Below are 17,211 nucleotides of genomic sequence, written 5' to 3' on the forward strand. Positions count from 1 at the left end.
CAAGTGCTTATGTAGCACCCTGTATGAAATAGATAAGATATCTCTGCATAGTACAGTAGCTGTGCTCCAACTGCATTTTGATACAGATAGGCCTTGGGAAAAATGCCAGAAGAAGAAAAGGGAAAGAAATGTACAACTCGAGAGAAATAATAATAAAAAAGAAAGTTATACAAAATCTGAGCCTTGAAGCCAGGCCAAGGCTGACTGGTGGCTAATTGTCAGGTTATATGTTTGATAGGGAGATGGTAAAAAGTAATGTGTAATCACATGGTTTAAGAGTATAATCAGGTTTTCTCAAGGAAATCCTGAAATAGTTCCACACAGGAGATGGCTGGCTGCTCTACTTGAACCTTACGTAACCTCAAGGACAGATACTGTGCATGATGCATGATTTCTGTACTTTGTTTTAGCAATGATGTGTTCCTCTTCCCCCCCCCCCAAGAAATAGATATGTGTTGAATTTAGTGCCCCCCCCCCCCCCCAATTTACAAAGCTCTGTTTGAATTCATTTTCTGTAGACTTCATTTTTAGTTTCAAATTTCTGTCTTTATTTCTCTTGTGGGTAGGAAGATGGCAGAAACTCAAATCATTCAGTGAGAGTTGGTGAAATAGCCACTCAAAATGTTGACAGTAAAGCAAGAAATTGCTTTTTGCAATACATTCTCTGACATTACTCCGAAGGTACCTAAATATATTTTGAGTTAATTTGTTATTCATTTATTCATTTGTTTTGTTTGCTTTATCAAAGTTATGTTTCATTTGTTTAGTTTGCTTTGAATTTTTCTTGTCCCGTTTATTTTTGTTTTCATTTTCTTTGTTGGTTTAAATATTATTCAGTCTGTATCAGTGACGTCATCAATAGAACATGGGATCTATACACTGATACAAAACCAGATACAGATTATATTTGTGATACTTTAATTTTCTTTTTTTTTTAGAAAACAACAGCTTCACTTTAAATTATATATCATTCTGTGACTCTTATCAAATGGCAGGCTGCTAGTGGATTAACTCAGGGCCTCTCTAGAGCAAGAGATATCTACTAGCAAGCAAGGAAATAGTGACAGATACCATGACAACCATCAAAATGCTCATCTGACTTATGTTTGGCCAAGCTGTTGCCGTGGTAACAAAAAAGTCATACAGCTTTTATGATTTGATAATTTTGTTTGCAACACAGTTTCGCAAAAACTGTTTTCCTAGTAAAAAAAGAAAATTAAGATGATGATTATAATACTTGTAAGTGGAAATGCGGCATTTTGTCCAATGCAGTGAAGTGGTAGGAATGGAGTAGAAGAAAGTTGATTGATACAGTCAAATTTCTCGGTGCGAACCATTTATTGGAAATTAAGAATAAAAAAAAAAAGATTGCTAGATCAAACAGAAGACCTATATGTAGACATGCAAGTGTGTGAGTTTATTTATTTATGTATTTATTTTTTAATTTATTTTTTCGGCCATGCTTTGCAGGAAATATTCATTTACAGGAGGTTGCTGTAGTTGATAACACCCTTCAGTACAAATGCCATGCGGAACATTGTGGTCTAATTCCTTTCATCGTTTCAAACAAACCTACCTTTTGTAAATGTCATGATAATGGTCAGAACTTTCATGTACATGGCACTGGCTAGAACATTGCTCAGTATTATCCATTGCATCGATGATAAAAGAATAAACACAGACATGAATGTATGCATACACACATGTACATATGCATACATGTTATGTTGAAAGGTGGAAGTGTAGTTATAACCTTTCTTGTGCCTCAAGGATAGATTTCCTCTTGTGCAAAAGTTCTCTAAGAATTTCAAGCAATGATAGGATAAAAAAATTATACAGTGTAAAGGTCCTGCAGAAAAAAGCTCATTACCTATTTGGACTCGTGACGTACATATTACAAGCTATGTGAGTGATTAGTAGCCTAATGCTTGTCAACAGCCTTCATTGTTATCAATTGTTTTTGGCACTATTTTAGGAATGCGTGTTTTAAGGCAATTTGATGCGAACCTGGCAAGCTTTTTTATTTTTTAGTGAGGCGAGCGTTCAAAGCATGGACCACAGCAAGCCAACTATGTGGATGTGCGAGGCCACTTGTCTTTTTGGAAGCATTCAAGCCAAGGATAGCTTCTCGTTTACAAAGCGTCTCATAAGACTGGCTAAATTCTGCACTGATTTTTGTGGCGTCGGAGCAATTCAACACATTTTCAGGCGTGGCAATCGCACAAGTACCTGAGTGTGTGTCTACGTGGAGTGGGGGGGGGGGGGGGGCGGGGAGCAATAAGAAGGTTGAACAAGTCTGCTAAGCAGAAAGAGGTATAGAAAAAAAAAAAGTCCGTTTTGAGACAGTTTGTGTGTCCTCCTCAAGTGAAATAATTCATCATGGCAGAAATCGGCTCTGAAATTGACTCCTATGGCCATGTTCTTTGCACTGCCATAATTGTTACAGATCGACAAGCCACAGGAGAACAGGATGTATTACTGAAGGCCTGTATTAAAGAGCTGTATGTGTCCATCTGTCTGTATGTGTGTGAAAGAGAGAGAGAGAGAGAGAGAGATAATACACTTGATAGGAAAAGAACATGATTTAATAAGGGTGTTAAAACCCGTAGAATGCTATTTATCCATGACCAGTTGCTGTTTATCTACAGTGCATGAAAAATCACCTGCAATCACACTAGAAATAGAATCTCATACCCAGTATTTGAGCATGAAATTTGCATCTGGCCCGTACATACCTCAGGCTTCACTGCCACCTTTATTTGATGTACTTCTCCTGGAAATAAGATTTAGAGCCTACTAGAAATTTGCCTGAAGATAAATGAATTGTTCTGTCTGTGTGGTAAGCAGAAAACTTGAAAGGCAAAAACAGTTTTCTATCTAGATTCCATATCATCCTGCTATTTGAGGCCACAAGATAAACACTTCATACCTTTGCTGTACTACTATTACTACTACTATAGTAGTACTTAATCTACAAGTGAGAGGATGAATGCGTGAGGATGTTATGACTAATGAATATTCAAATAAAGTACATCTGCCATAAAACATCTGGTAGCCTCACATATAAAACAAATAATGACCATGAGACCACTGTAGACACGTTGGTATGTGTAGGTAATGATTATAAATAATCTACTTCATCTTGCTTTACTTTACTTACCTATCCATTTAACATTTGCCATTCTGATGCCAGTCAGAATCAAGCCCAGCAGCTGTGCCTATACCATATGTTCAAAACGCTATCATGTATGATTGCTTGATTCATGAATGTTGAAGTCAACCTGTCGAATGATTTGGTTCCATTCGTCTTCTCCGTCCTTACCTCCACTTTCTTCCATTTTCCGCTTCTGCTTCTTCTTTTCTTTTCTTGTTATCAATATCTCCCTTGTTTTCTCTTGGGCGTTGCATCAAAATTATACCTTGCAGGTCCTGCATGATCCTGATTTTTTGCAGGATCCTGATTCGTTTCGCGCTATGCTGCGTGGCCTGCAAAAATCAGGATCCTACAGGATCCTGCAGGGTATAATTTTGATGCAACGCCTTACCGTTTACCTTCTTTACTCCCTTTTCTCTGACCAAACCAAAGTTTTCTTCAGGTCTACGTGCATGGTGAACCGTTAACTCTTTAGATTTGGTATCCTTCTTGAAATTGTTATAACCCTGTCACTTTGGTGGCATAGAAATCCCCATGAAGTTAGTGCATGCCACAACCAGTTGTAGTCGACAAAGAGTTAATTGACTTATTTTATTTCTAATGCGAGTCTGACTTCATTGATATTTGCCTGAGTTCCGGAAGATTTTGAGTGCACTGATTCCTTGCTTTTGAGTGCACTGATTTCTTGCTTTCGAAATTCTATCTCATTCATTCCCCCCCCCCCCCCCCTTAGATTTGCAATAGACCATTTCGTAATTCCACTTTGCGCATGAGCAGAAAAAGGTCATTTGTACCAACAGCTATGTTTGTTGTAACATCAGTTAGAGGTATAAAGCATCTGTGATATACTGAGTAATAAAACACATAATCTTATAAAAGGCACTTGCTATAGCACATCCACCTGACAATGAGCCTGGTATCTGGTAATATCAACAGAAAAAAAAAAAAAAGTTTCTTTACGTTCAGTAAAAAACAATGAAATGTATACAGTTTCCCCAAGTGTTGACAGACCATTCTTGTTTACCTGCTCTGCACAAGTTTCCCTCTTTGTTTGAACATGAATTCCATAAATTGTTTAATATTCTTTGGGCAAGCTTAATATGCATTATATTCCTTTGAAACAAGTAGATAATGTTTAAACCGACTGAGAAAAAAGAAAAGTCATTTTCTGACATGTGCACATGAGCTAGTTACAAAGTAGCCTATTCTCCAGTGGATTTCAAGCATAGGAAAGATACTGTATGACATGGTAAGCCAAGCCAGTGAGTATGGATAAATGTTTACGTATGTGTACTATCTTGAGGTGAATAAAAAAAAGGTACAATTTCCTTTTTATATAGGAATTCAGTATAAACAACCATTGGTCTTGGCTCAAGCCTTAGTTCAATTCATGAACAGTGCAGAGTTTTTAATCGACTTTGTTCACCTCTAATGGCCCCTGTCATTGTTTGGCAAATTGGGGTTGCAACCTTGTAAGATTCCAGATGGACATTTAAGAGAAACTCTCCATTTCATGGGCATGGCAGAACGGTGGAGCTTTCTTTATTTCCTGGTTCACATTGGAAAATTGAATTCTATGAGGAGTGCAGGAGCTGCTTGCTCATTATAGCATTATCACTCAAACGAGATCAGCCACTTTAAAAAACACAGAAAGGCAAACTGTGTTCACATTCTTCCATTCTCTGGTGCTTTTGATTTTACTTTAATGTTAGGGAATAGACTAGATTCTACTCACAAAGATGGTTCTCACACACATAAATAAGTAATAATTGAAGTCAGTCTGTAAATAAAAGGCTATTAAATCTGTCTGTCTGTCTGTCTGTCCCTCCCAAAGGGCTAGAGGCGTGTCTGTAATAGAGTGTGATTGAGTGAAGTCTCTACAGAAAGTAGACCGCTTCGTTATGCATTCAAGTTTCTAAAGTCTTCATAGAATGTGGACTGCTTATCTGTATACATATTCAAATTTCTTGGCGTCAATTAGTAGCTTGATAGCATATGACGTTACAAATTGTATAGGTGCAGTAGATATCATTTACATCCCATCACTGAAAATAGAAGACCAGTAAAAGTGACTTCTTTATAGTCTATTGAAATGCATAGCAATGACCATCTCAACTGTGTAGTTTCTTATAGAGCCTCAACTGATGTAAAAAACACAAATGTGGCAAGATGAATTCCATTATTCAAGCATATATAGAGGGCTTGGAAGATAAAGTGCACACTTATTTTAGCCTGCCCAATCCTGTTATCTATGATGTCTGTTGACATTTGTTATGAATGCATTTTCAGCGGTACTTGACAGAATTAGATGAGACGTTTTCATTTGTCTTGATTAAAGGCTCATTTCTCAAAACTATTTTTTTTTCTTTTTTTTCTTGAAACCCAGAGTAAAATTAAAATCATATTCTAAAAAAACAGAAAGAAACAGGAAAGGTCTTAAAGTCTCACAATATTTCATTAAATTATGATAATCATCAGCATCAATAGTTGTAATCTTTAATAGCATTAGTCCTTCACCATTATCATTCTGTAACTAACATTGAGGGTTATCAATAAACAATCATTGTTGTGTCATTATTAGCATCTTGGCTTTATTGTCATTGTCACACATTTTAAAGGACAAGTTCACCTTCTATACATGTGGATTGAGTGAAGGCAACAATATTAGTAAAACACATCAGTGAAAGTTTTGGGAAAATCTGACAATCCGTTCATAAGTTATGCATTTTTAAAATATCTGTGCAATCACTGCTGGAGGAGAAGACTACTACAGTGTATGATGTCACATGCGTACAACTATATAAGGAAAATAAAAAGAGAATTTCACAAAACTTGACTTTTTGAATAAAGTGCACATTTCTTCGACTTGTTACTGACTTATGTTAGGGGTAATATTATTCCCCCTGACTTCTGAAAGAAAGAATTTAAGTGTTCTTTTATAATAAGAGAAAAGTGAGAATATCTTGAATTTTCTTTATACATACAATGTACTCATATGACATCACAAGCTATAGCAGTCTTCTCATCCAGCCGTGACTGAGCAGAAACTGAGCAGAAATTCAAAAATTCATAACTTTTGAACGGATTGTCCGATTTTCCTCAAACTCTCACTGATGTGTTCTACTAATATTGCTGCATTCACTCAACCCACATGTCTATGAAAGTGAACTTGTCCTTTAAATGGATTGTGATGGTGCCCTGTGCTAGGAGCTCTTGCCGTCTTTTGATGAAAACACTTTGCACACTGTTCTGCGCTCGTCACACCCGCATATTCTTTAGCACACCTTTAGCGGTCTCACAGGTAATACATTAATGCTGCAACGGCTATTTGGCAAGGTACATCACTTCTTGTAGTGAGGCAAGCTGCAGGGTACTACATTTTGGGATCATCTTAATTTTGTTTCTTTCTCTCTTATTATTGCTTTGTGAAATTATTCATAAATGGAAACAGTGAGAGGCAACATGCAGTTTATTACTCCAATAGTTACCCCTTTATCATCTTGCATGCTAGCAGAGACTCCAACCCAAAGCACCTTCTGATCGGGAGATTCTCCCCGCCTCGAAACCCCTAGCAAACGGGAGACTCCAACTTGGCTCGCGCACATCACAAGCGCAAAGCGCGAAGTTCCTTGTGGCCGGGGTTCTAAAGTGGAAGTTCTAGAGTTCTAGATGCTCTCTCGTGCTATCTAAGGCTTATTTTTTTAACATACGATGACACAAAGTAAAAAATCATTTCAAGCGGGAGACACAGAGCCAGGGCGGGAGAAATTAAATCTCAAGTGGGAGAACGGGAGATTTTGCAAAAATGGGCTTTCAGCGGGAGATCTCCCGTCGAAAGCGGGAGAGTTGGAGTCTCTGTGCTATAGGTATATGTTTGTTTGTTGTATGGATTGATTTTGGATCTGTGGAGGGGGCTTGCAGTGCGTCACTTTGGTGTTAATAATCTGCAGAGGATGGCAGCCTTGGTTGCTCATGATACTTTCCCATTGCCTAACTTGAGAATAAGGGAAGCAATAAAGCTTTAGTCTATCATGAAAGTTAGTTGAACAAAAGCATGCTAATTGGGAATTTAATATTTCTGAGTGGAGTTGAGTAGGTACAACCATGTAACTCATGAATAGCATACATGAATGATACTTAAAGTTTGCCCCCCCCCTCCCAAAGAAAAAAAGATATAAAGAAATAAAATTAATAAAAATCAATAATCAGATGAATGTTAGAAGTAAAAGAAGCAAGAAATTCCATACATACCAGTTTTTTATGCTTACATTGGCATACTGTTGCATATCTGGCAAAAAAAAAGCAAAAAAAAAAAAATTAAATCCCATGAGTGACAAAGCAATGATGAGTTGACCGGCACGTGCCAGTGTAGGTTGAAAATGTGTTATTGTGAAGGAAGATGAGCAAGGTGTTTCGGATTGTATGAGTCGCGCGAGCCTCTTTTGACAGGTAGTCATTGGACTGGGGGCAGTTAGGCGCCGCCTTTTCTCTTTTGCGCCGCGTCGGACTGCGTCGCCAGGAAGCGACAGTGGAAGAGAACGCATTGAACTCGTCAAGGACGCGGCCTTTTCACCCCTTGATCAGTCCGCCAGTCAATCAGACACCCAGCGTGTCGTTCGCTTCGTTTGAAATGTGGCAAATTTGGGAGGGCAGGGGACAGGTAGGAACGCTGGCTATGTCGAACTGAAGTGCACTTTATATCAGCATCGATGCATTTCCAAAGGAAGTGTGAATTTATTTTTGTTTGTTTCTTGTCTGTTTTTAGTCATAAAGCTTGTGCCACCTTCACAAGTAGGTTGGGTTACCTTGATTGTTTATTGTTTATTTATTGCTGGTCTGCTTCATCCATTTGTTGTTTTTTGGGGCGGTGGGTTGGGGCTGGCAGTTTGTTTTTATTTCCCTCGTGGTCTGGTGCAGAATTTTGCATTATGATGTCAGGGAGCTCTTTAAATCTCCAATATTACTAGAGTTAGATGCCTCTCTGATCAGCTGTTCATCCATGAGACATGAAGGAAAACAAACCATTAATGACCTTCGCACAAATTCAGCCCCTGGCAGGTTCTGCTAATTTGAATTAAGGACCTAATCATATACACTGTATATTTTTTTAGTTTATTGTTTTTACAATTATGCAAAAACTGAAATTGTGAAGAATATGTCAGACTAAGTAGAAGTATAAAACTATAATGAAAGTTATGTCAGATGATTTGGCTGTGCAGGTCACATATATATCCAAGGTCAAGGTCGATTTCCACAGAGTGTGATAGGAGCTGGCTGATCCTGGAAGATTATAAAAGATTAAAGCTTTTTTATGAGCGTATCAATTACTGGTACTCGGTGAGTAGATTTTTGCAGAATCTGCTGCCTTGAAGGCCAGTGTGATGCATGGCAGCCATCACGGCTAGGCTTGTTTCCAGACTGCAACTCAGTGGAGAAAAGTGAGCACTTGCGTACGATCAAACATGGCGAAGCAGCATTGATCAGTGGGAAGAACATCGCACAGCCTCGTATCAATTGATGCCATGTTATCTCTACTCCCACCCCCCCCCCCCCTTCCCCATTGAATTTATATCAGGAAGAGTAAGCACGATGAGAGAGGATTTTGTTATTCAAGACCAGGTTTGAGGCTAGGTCCGATTTAATAATTAAGATTCTATCAGTGTTTTATCATGAGAACATTCCTGCAAAATTTATTCTAAACTATCAGATACCGAGGCAAGGTGTTTATGATTCATGAGAAATTATATGCGGCATGATTGTTGATACTTTCATTTAATTCATTTGTGGATGTACTGAGATGAATATCTGGGAAATGCGTACATGTTATGCATGTAAATTCTATTCAGGGATATATGACCTTGAATAAATGTTGAAGAGTATATTTGATATAGAACTGAATCTCACATTTATGTAGAAAATGATAATTTGTAGTACATCTTAAGAATGAAAACCAGTATTTAGTTTCTGCTGTGCCCCTGTGGTTTGATTTTGACACGAGATATCGTCAGCACTTACAACTGTAATTAAAATTGCATACATTTCACTTTTTATAGCGTTTCTATCATCCAGAAATTTGGTTTAGAAACCATTTGCCTCTATGGACATATTTGTCTTCCAATATCTACAATATATTTTGTGATGGTGCAGATTTATTGAAATGCAAAATGACCATATTAATGTAATTATGCAGAGATATAATTATATCCGTACAAATGTATTTAAGCACTTCATTTTGGTAGCTGCTCCCCCCCCCCCCCCCCCCCCCCCCCCCCCGCTTGAATTGCATAATCTACCAATTCCCAAATGAAAGCATTCATACTTTTCCAGTGGTTGCTGAGCGAAAACATGCCAACTTTCCCCATCCAGGCCAAATGGCTTGCTTTTTCCATCCCTTTGTGCCAGCTAGTAAACACTTGCTGTCCTGCCTCTTCAAGAAGGAAAAAGAAGACACGAAATTGCTCTCACAGGGGGTGTGGAGAGAGAGAGAGAGAGTCACCCAAAAGCAGCCATCATCATCACCACTAACACCACCTCCCCAGCCTCCATTACCGCCACTACTAGCCTGCCAGCAGGCCAGGCAGATACATCACTCCCGGCAGCAGCCCCCGAAAGCGGGCCAAGGTGGCTGGCTGGGTCATGGACAGGCGGAGGAGAGACAGGAAAAGAGAGGGAGAGAATGAATGAGAGAAGCGGTGTGCCAAGCACGTCTGGAATGAATGCCGCCCTGGGTTTGTCCCAACTCATCGGTGCCTGCACCTGCCTAGATCCCCAACCTGTATGCCGGTCGGTGCTCAGGCAGGCTGGGTAGCAGTAGTAGTATTCACCACGGCTGTGCAGTGAGCAGCAAGAGAGAGCCGTATTATCTCCGCGGATTCCCCCTGCACCCTGGGCATGCAGCAACCCAGCGGACTGGAGGGCTTTTGTTGGCTGAGCCAGCAGCAGCAGCAACACCAAGTCTCGCAGAAGCCCCCTCAGCATAGTACAAATATATTTGTGTGTGTGTCTGTGTGTGTCTGTGTCCATATGTGTATGTGTGTGTGTGTGTGTGTGTCTGTGTGTGTGTGCTGCCAGACAAACTCGAGTGACAATGCTGCCCAGCTATGGGTTTCCCTCCCGCTGAAGGACGCGAAGAACCATGCGAGTGAGGGACCGAGCAGGGAGAAGCCGCCGCCGTAGTCAGTTGACAGAGCGCTCAGGACGGTGGAGACTCGACTCGCAGCGACGACAGCAGCTACCCCCTTCTCTCTCTCTCTCTCCTTCCCTCTCCCTTCCTTGCCCCACTGACACCCTCGGCGTGCAATGCAGTGCGGCGGCGTTGGGGTCGGGGAGCTGAGCTGGGCTGAGGCGATTCACCGGCTGGGCAGCTCAGCTCCGCTCTGCCAGTCTGGCGAGCCCCCCAAGATTATGTGTGTGCCTGCCTAGTCTACAGAGCAGGCGAGGGTTGAGAATGCTTGTCACTGTTGCCTCGACTGCCTATTGCAAAACCCCCCTTTTTCTAGACATATGACATCAATGAATATTATTGAATTTGATTTTTATGTACTTCTCTTTGTAAGAGGCTTGTAAGATGAAATCCATCATGCTTTATACAGGAATGACTCTTTCCCCCTGTTATATTTGATAACTAGTAAAAATTATTGTCCATTCTTTATTAGCATTATATTTGCTTTGTGAGCCCTCGTCTACAAAATCAAATTTTTATGGGGGAAAGGTCCTTTTCAAGAAGAAGAAAAAAAAAAATATAAAGTACGCGAAACGGAGTGGCGCGATTGGACTGCAAATACGCATTGTCTAGAGGCCGAGCGATTCCCAGACAATTGACTAGACTATTATTTGAATAGGGGTGTGTATGTGTGTGTACAGGGTAGCGATGTACACAGTGGAGGTATAGGCGGCTGCAGGCGAGTTGAGCTGTAATATGCTGTCTGACTTGAGCCTGCCTTGCCTGTGCACAGCACGCTGCAGAATGCTGAATACATATGTCACATGGGCTGCATTTGGCAATACATCCACTAGCCTCAAACAGCTTCATGAATACACGTAGCGCCGGGGCTCAAGTCTATTGTGCAGCCAAGCACTGCGTCGAGTGTCTGGCTTTTGGCATTCTGGTATACTTGGTTCTTGTGTGTGTGTGTGTCGGATGGGGGTGGGGGTAATTCTGCAGATCATTTTTTTTTTCATAAATTTTGTTGTTGTTGGTGAACCCCTTCCCTCCGTTCCTTTTGGATTAGCCCATCAGACTCCAGTGTACCTGGTGTATGAGGCACCATATCAGCACCCCACGAACCCTCACCTTCCCCCCCTTCACCAAGAAGGAATTTGGGTCATGTACTCACCCGGCTTAAAAAACGAGCATTTTCTCTCGACGCCCGTCCCGCGCGCTAGGAGTGTGGACCCCGGATTTCTGTGAGACGTCTAGCGACCTGAGGTCAATGATTAGCATTCACAGAGCGCTCAGGACTCAGATCTGCCTCCTCTCTCTCTCTCTCTCCCTTCCTCTCCCTCTCTCTTCAATGGTAAACCAATAATGCTCCGAGTTCGTAGTGGGCATGGTAATACTCGTTGACGAGTTTGGCGCCATTTTATAGGGAGTAAGGCACTCGCAAGCCACCGGGCGAACGAAAAAGGTAACATGAGTTTTTTTTCTACTGGTGACTTTTCTAGCTGTGCAGCAATCGCGCTGGTTTGAGACGGACTAAGGCACATGTTTCTTACGGGGAGCTTATCAGGTATGAGGGCAATGCCTACACGGTTCTACAGCTGGCTATTGCTGTGTCGGCGAGTACAGGGTGAGTATACAGCCTGCATCCATAGTACACTGTGTCAGATTGGAGCCCACAGACTATAGCGGTTCCCGCTGCACATTGTGCCTATACATGATACATGTGCCCACATTCCTTGTCTTTTCCCCTTGTGAAATTTTTTTTTCTTCTGCTTCGGAGCGGGGTGTAGCTGGCTCGTAGACGGCGTGTCTGGCTGCCAGTCTGAAAGTTTGACATGAATGACTCTGAAGCGTTCTTTTTTGGGGCCAAAGATCATCTCTCGAGGCAAGAATAATTTTTGTCTGAACATTTGGCTCGTCGTAAAGCCTCCTCCTGGGTCGGCTAAGGTGAGCTGGCAGTACGGTAGACAAGCTATGGCTTACAGTGCAGGGAGGAATGTACACAGCTTTGTTGGGGCAAAATGGCGCTCGCACACACGAGGCAATGGCATGACGCGCAAACAACGCCCTATGACATGGCGGGTTTTTGCTCTCGTGACTTGTCGCGCACATGGTGGTGCTGTATTCGCTGATTTGCTCGAAATTTTTGTTCTGTGTGGTGCTAGAGTCCACAATGATTTCCCTGCTTTTCTTCTTTTTTTTTTGTCATGTTCTTTCCATCGACCCTTTAATTGTTCCCGCCTTGGCTGCATGTTTTCACGACTGTATTGTGCGTACGTGATTCTGTGGAAAATTTGTTCATCCGAAGGCCGTTAGTTTTAGCGCTTTAAGCATATCTTAGGCCTTGTATTAGGTGTGGCAGATGCTACGACCAAGATGGCGTCGGCAAAATTTGCATGTCTGTACGGGTGAAGATTTAAATATTCCTGCGCATGTGAAGGAATGTCCTAGGAGTGTCTGTACACTGGCACTGTCTCGCCCATAGCTGGCGATATTTGTGTTGTACGAATGTCGAGAACTTTCTTTTTTTTTGCACGAACTTAACACACAAGTAGATACGGACATTTCCTTCTTATCCCAGGTCTTTCCTTTTTTTAGAAAAATATATTCTACAAAGACCTTGTTTGATTTTGGAGCCCGATTACTCAGTTCCTTGTCTGCGATTGTCCTAGTGACTCCCCCATGAGCGATTTTCGTAACACATGGTGAAAGTAAGCCGCATTATCGCTAGTCTTCTCCAGAAATTATGCTCTTTTTAACTTGGTAGGATTTTTCAGCAGAAGCATTTATAGTTCTGTGCTTTTTTCCACTGAATACCGTTACTTCGTTTCTGTCGTTTGGATTCGGGGGATACCACCTCCGCGTTCAGTTCTTACGGACACTGTTTCTGAGCGCATGCTTTCTGACTGATACGTTACATTGTACGCTCGTTACAGAGACGAGAATAGATTGGAACATCGGATTTTTCTCGGGCTGAACCTAATTGAATGGTGTGAAACTTGTATGCCAGTCAGAGAAATTTGTTTCGCATCTATTGTGCAGGTATAGTGTTACAAGACTTTTCCTTATTCTTTTCTCCTTTTTTTTTTTTCGTCTTTCAAGCGTTCTTCTTGTTAGATTTGTTCTTTAAGAATGATCATTTTTTTATGTTCCCTAGTAAAATGATCAGAGACATCGGAAAAGAAAGTACTTCGCATCGTAAGATAACACATTTCATTTTCCTGTTTTAGACAGTGATTGCTTCATGTATATCTGAGAGTTGCATGGTATCGAAATAGAGTCGCAACGCTCTTGTGAATTAACAGTCATTGCTGAAAAGTTGCTGTGAAGCATGAGGGGCTGGTTAGATAGACAAATGGAGTTGAAGATAAAAATTGCATGTATTTCTCAAAGAATTCACAATTCTGTCCTTTGCTCTGTTCCAAGAGCTATGATAGTACTGGCTGGGAACCATAGAGATAACCAGTCCATGGACTGAACCACAATTAGTAATGTCCCCACCAGTATTCAGTAGAAAGGTACAGTGAAACAATCATTTTTATATCCCTCTTTTTCTGTCTCTCTTGTTCACTTTGTCTCTGTTTAAAGAGCTTTAAAAAGCAGGTAAAGAAGAGAAGAATATTTCACAAACTACACTTTTTTTTTTTCTGCCAGGAACTTGCATCAGTCATAAAACTTATTCCATTCCTATGTCCTATGTCACTCTGTCTGTGTCCATTGCCTCTGTGACTGACAAGTTCCAAATTTTCTCATAATAGGTAAATTGGAAAGTGATAAGTACATCTGATGGTATTCTTTCCGATATGACAGAGCAGTTGTTTTTGTTTTCTTTTGAAAATGATGAGCAAATTGTCTGTGTGTAAGCTTCCAGTCTTGAACCGTTAGATGCTAATAGCCCTAAACCTTTCAGATCTATGTGCAGGGTAGGGCAAGTACTCTTCATTGTCATTAGACAGGACCCTGTGTGGTCTGTAATGTTAGAACTTCCCTGGCAAGTGCTTCTGTTTCCTTCTCTATGTATTCCAAACTATATAGCGTATCATTTGGACAGTTATTGTATGAATAGAGCTGTTGCAGTTTGATAATCTTTATAGGTTTGCTTAAAGAATTCCTACTAATGCTGTAGACAGAGAGAGAGAGAGAGATAGGTCTGAGGAAAAAAAAAAGAAGGGGGCCAGAAAATGCAGCTGAATTCTGTCATTTTGTCCAAATGATCACCATTTTGATATATTACAAACTTCAAATCGGATTTATGCAATGTTTCAATTTATGAGTGTACATTATGTTGTGGTTAAAGTCTGAAATTCATTGCCAGATACCATCTGAATTTAAAGTTGAAATTAGAAAAGGGGGAGAGGTGTTAGCAAAGTTTGTGCTTTTGCAGGAGGGGGCGTCCAACACCCTGTTGTCCTTGGGTGAGGAGGAACCATTCCTCATCCTAGAACTCTTCCCAGTCAAAATCATCAGTCTCCTGCCAACTGGCAATGGTATGACCTTGTATCAGACACAAAGAGCTACAGCTTAGATGAAACTAGTCATTTTCAATTGCAAGTTTGGGTAATTTATCAGAAATTTATATCACCGTCATCATCATAATCTTCATCAGTAGTGACCTGCGTATTGATGTGAGTCCCAACTCCATATTTTCTGATTTTAAAAGAAGCACTGTAGGGATGATTACTTAACCGATTGCCATTTCTGTGCACATGTGGACAGCTAATCAAACGTAGCATGTAGGAAAATGCAAGCTTTATGCACTTTTGACAAGAATGAGGACTCTAGTCATACATGTAGTTGACTCCCTTGTTGCAAGAAATGCCCCTTATAGTAGAAGAATGGCACAGAAAGGGGTGGATACTGTAAAAGTGGAAATTTTCGCGGTGTTGAAATTTTCGCGCATTTCGCACAACCTGAAACTAGCGCGAAAATAAAAGCATGCGAATATTTTTGTTTACCATATGTTCCAGCAGTTGATGACTTGATACCGCCGAATTAAAAACACGCAAAACTCTTCTTACCCCTGCCAAGCACGAAAAATTAGTCGCACGAAAATATCCACTTTTACAGTAGTATGAGAATGGTTCTTGGGTCCCAACGAGATCTGTTTACTACTTGCAAGATTGCGTCAGAAGAAACCCTCTTCTGGTGAGACTCTTGCAAACGAAGCTTCTACAGAGACTTGGACATCAAAATCTGTGATAACCATAGGCTCAGAATATCAGAAATGTGAAACGGACATGACCATGTTGGTTGATCATACATTTACAATGGAGGAGCGGGTATGCAGAGCATTGCATGGCGGACATTTTGTTCAGGATAGGCAGCATACACGTATGTAATAGGGATTGGAGGCTGCGTAACATGCAGAGAGAGTGTGTGCCAAGTGGAGGGCGCGAATGTGCTCCCGCGCTCCGCCATGGCGCAGAAAAATGACGAGAAACGAAAGCAGTGAGCGAACGTGAGGAAACTGGAAAGCTTTGCAATACAGGGAGACCGAGGTGGTGTGGAGGAGGGGAAAAAAAAATGAAACCTGGTCGTTCCTTTCTAGCAGACCAACCAGACAGGCAAAGAGAACTGTATGTCGAGCACCAGACGAGTAATGTATGCTCAGAAGTACAGCGCAGTGCAGTGTGCACGCTGCCTAGGCGGCTATGAACATGCAGACTGTACATGATGGAATGCAAGTGTATTCATTCCCTGGGAAGGAAAAAAAAAAAGAGAGGAAAAAAGTGTTGTCTGGCTGGCTAAGCGCTGGCCCTGTCTGGGCACTAGGGGTCGCTCTAACAGTCAGTGATTTTTGCGTGGCTGGACGTACCGGGCGAAGGTAAGTGAGGGTGGGGGATGGGGGACCACTCTGCGTTAGTTATGCTCTGTCTCTTTTTCTCATCCTCACTCCCCCTTCCTTTCCGCATTTGTCCATTTTGCTAATTATTGAAGAGCGCCCCCAAAGTGCAAATGTCTCAGAAATTCCGATTTGTGCCCGGGTGCAAGGGCGTTGACGTCGCTCTTATCCACAGTGGCCCTTTTTAGTTCGTCTGACTTGTCGCCACATCACCAAGTCTTGAATGATGTGGTTATGCCTTGATTCTTGAGGAAAACTAGCTTAAATGTGGTGCTATTAATGTGCTGGGCTAGCATATTTTTCCGGGTGTTGTGTACGTGAATAGAGACGTTTTTCCGCTCTCGAGTGACTTCTCTGGTGGACAAATGCAGATGGTGGTTGTGTCACCAAGCGTTTGTATCTTATTTGTAATTCGTGTTTGTTCTGTAATATTTTGTCATTTGAAGGATTGCAAAGTACCATACGTGTATATCTGCCGATGATGAGATTATGTTATTAACTGTTTATTTATTTTGTTCCCCTTCTCTTTCTAATATATGTTGAATTCATTAGTTTTTCTTTTATCAAGATAAGTTATATATGGTAATCTTGCAATATAAGAATGCTTGATAAATCTATCAGCATAAGAGTCTCTCAGTCAAATTGGTGATTAAGTTGGATGTGAATGGCCTATTGGCCATATTTGAACCATTCTCTTTATTTCAATGGTTTTTATTGTATAAACAAGGAATGTTTATGTGCATTTTAATTTCGCGAAATTCGTGAGAACCAGGATTCATGAATAAAGCGCACTCGAAATTTCTTGTCTGCACTATATGCATTGAATGTTTGAAGCAACTCACAAAGAATTTCATGCCACGAGAGAAGGCCGCCGGCTCCAATTCATGAAAATTTCATGCTTTCAAAGTATCCTGTTTTACAATAAATATTTCTTTGTTTCCCCTTTTGCGTTGTAAAACTTTTGCAGACCCACTCAAAATTTCCAATGAATGTGTTCCAGTGGCTGTTTTATGTTAAATGCTTTTAGTTTGCATTGATATAATACATAAAGTT

The 17,211-nt window shown here is 40.9% G+C and overlaps 1 long non-coding RNA gene across 1 annotated transcript in view; it reads left to right on the forward strand.

Moving 5' to 3' along the window:
• Positions 1–17,211, forward strand: part of LOC139716562 (uncharacterized) — a 64,608-nt gene that overhangs the window by 46,987 nt on the left and 410 nt on the right. The window lies entirely within an intron of this gene.

The sequence above is a fragment of the Diadema antillarum genome, unplaced genomic scaffold (genome assembly GCF_040938485.1).
Source record: "Diadema antillarum isolate AM-2024a unplaced genomic scaffold, OU_Dant_1.0 scf00000066, whole genome shotgun sequence".
NCBI lineage: Eukaryota > Metazoa > Echinodermata > Echinoidea > Diadematoida > Diadematidae > Diadema > Diadema antillarum.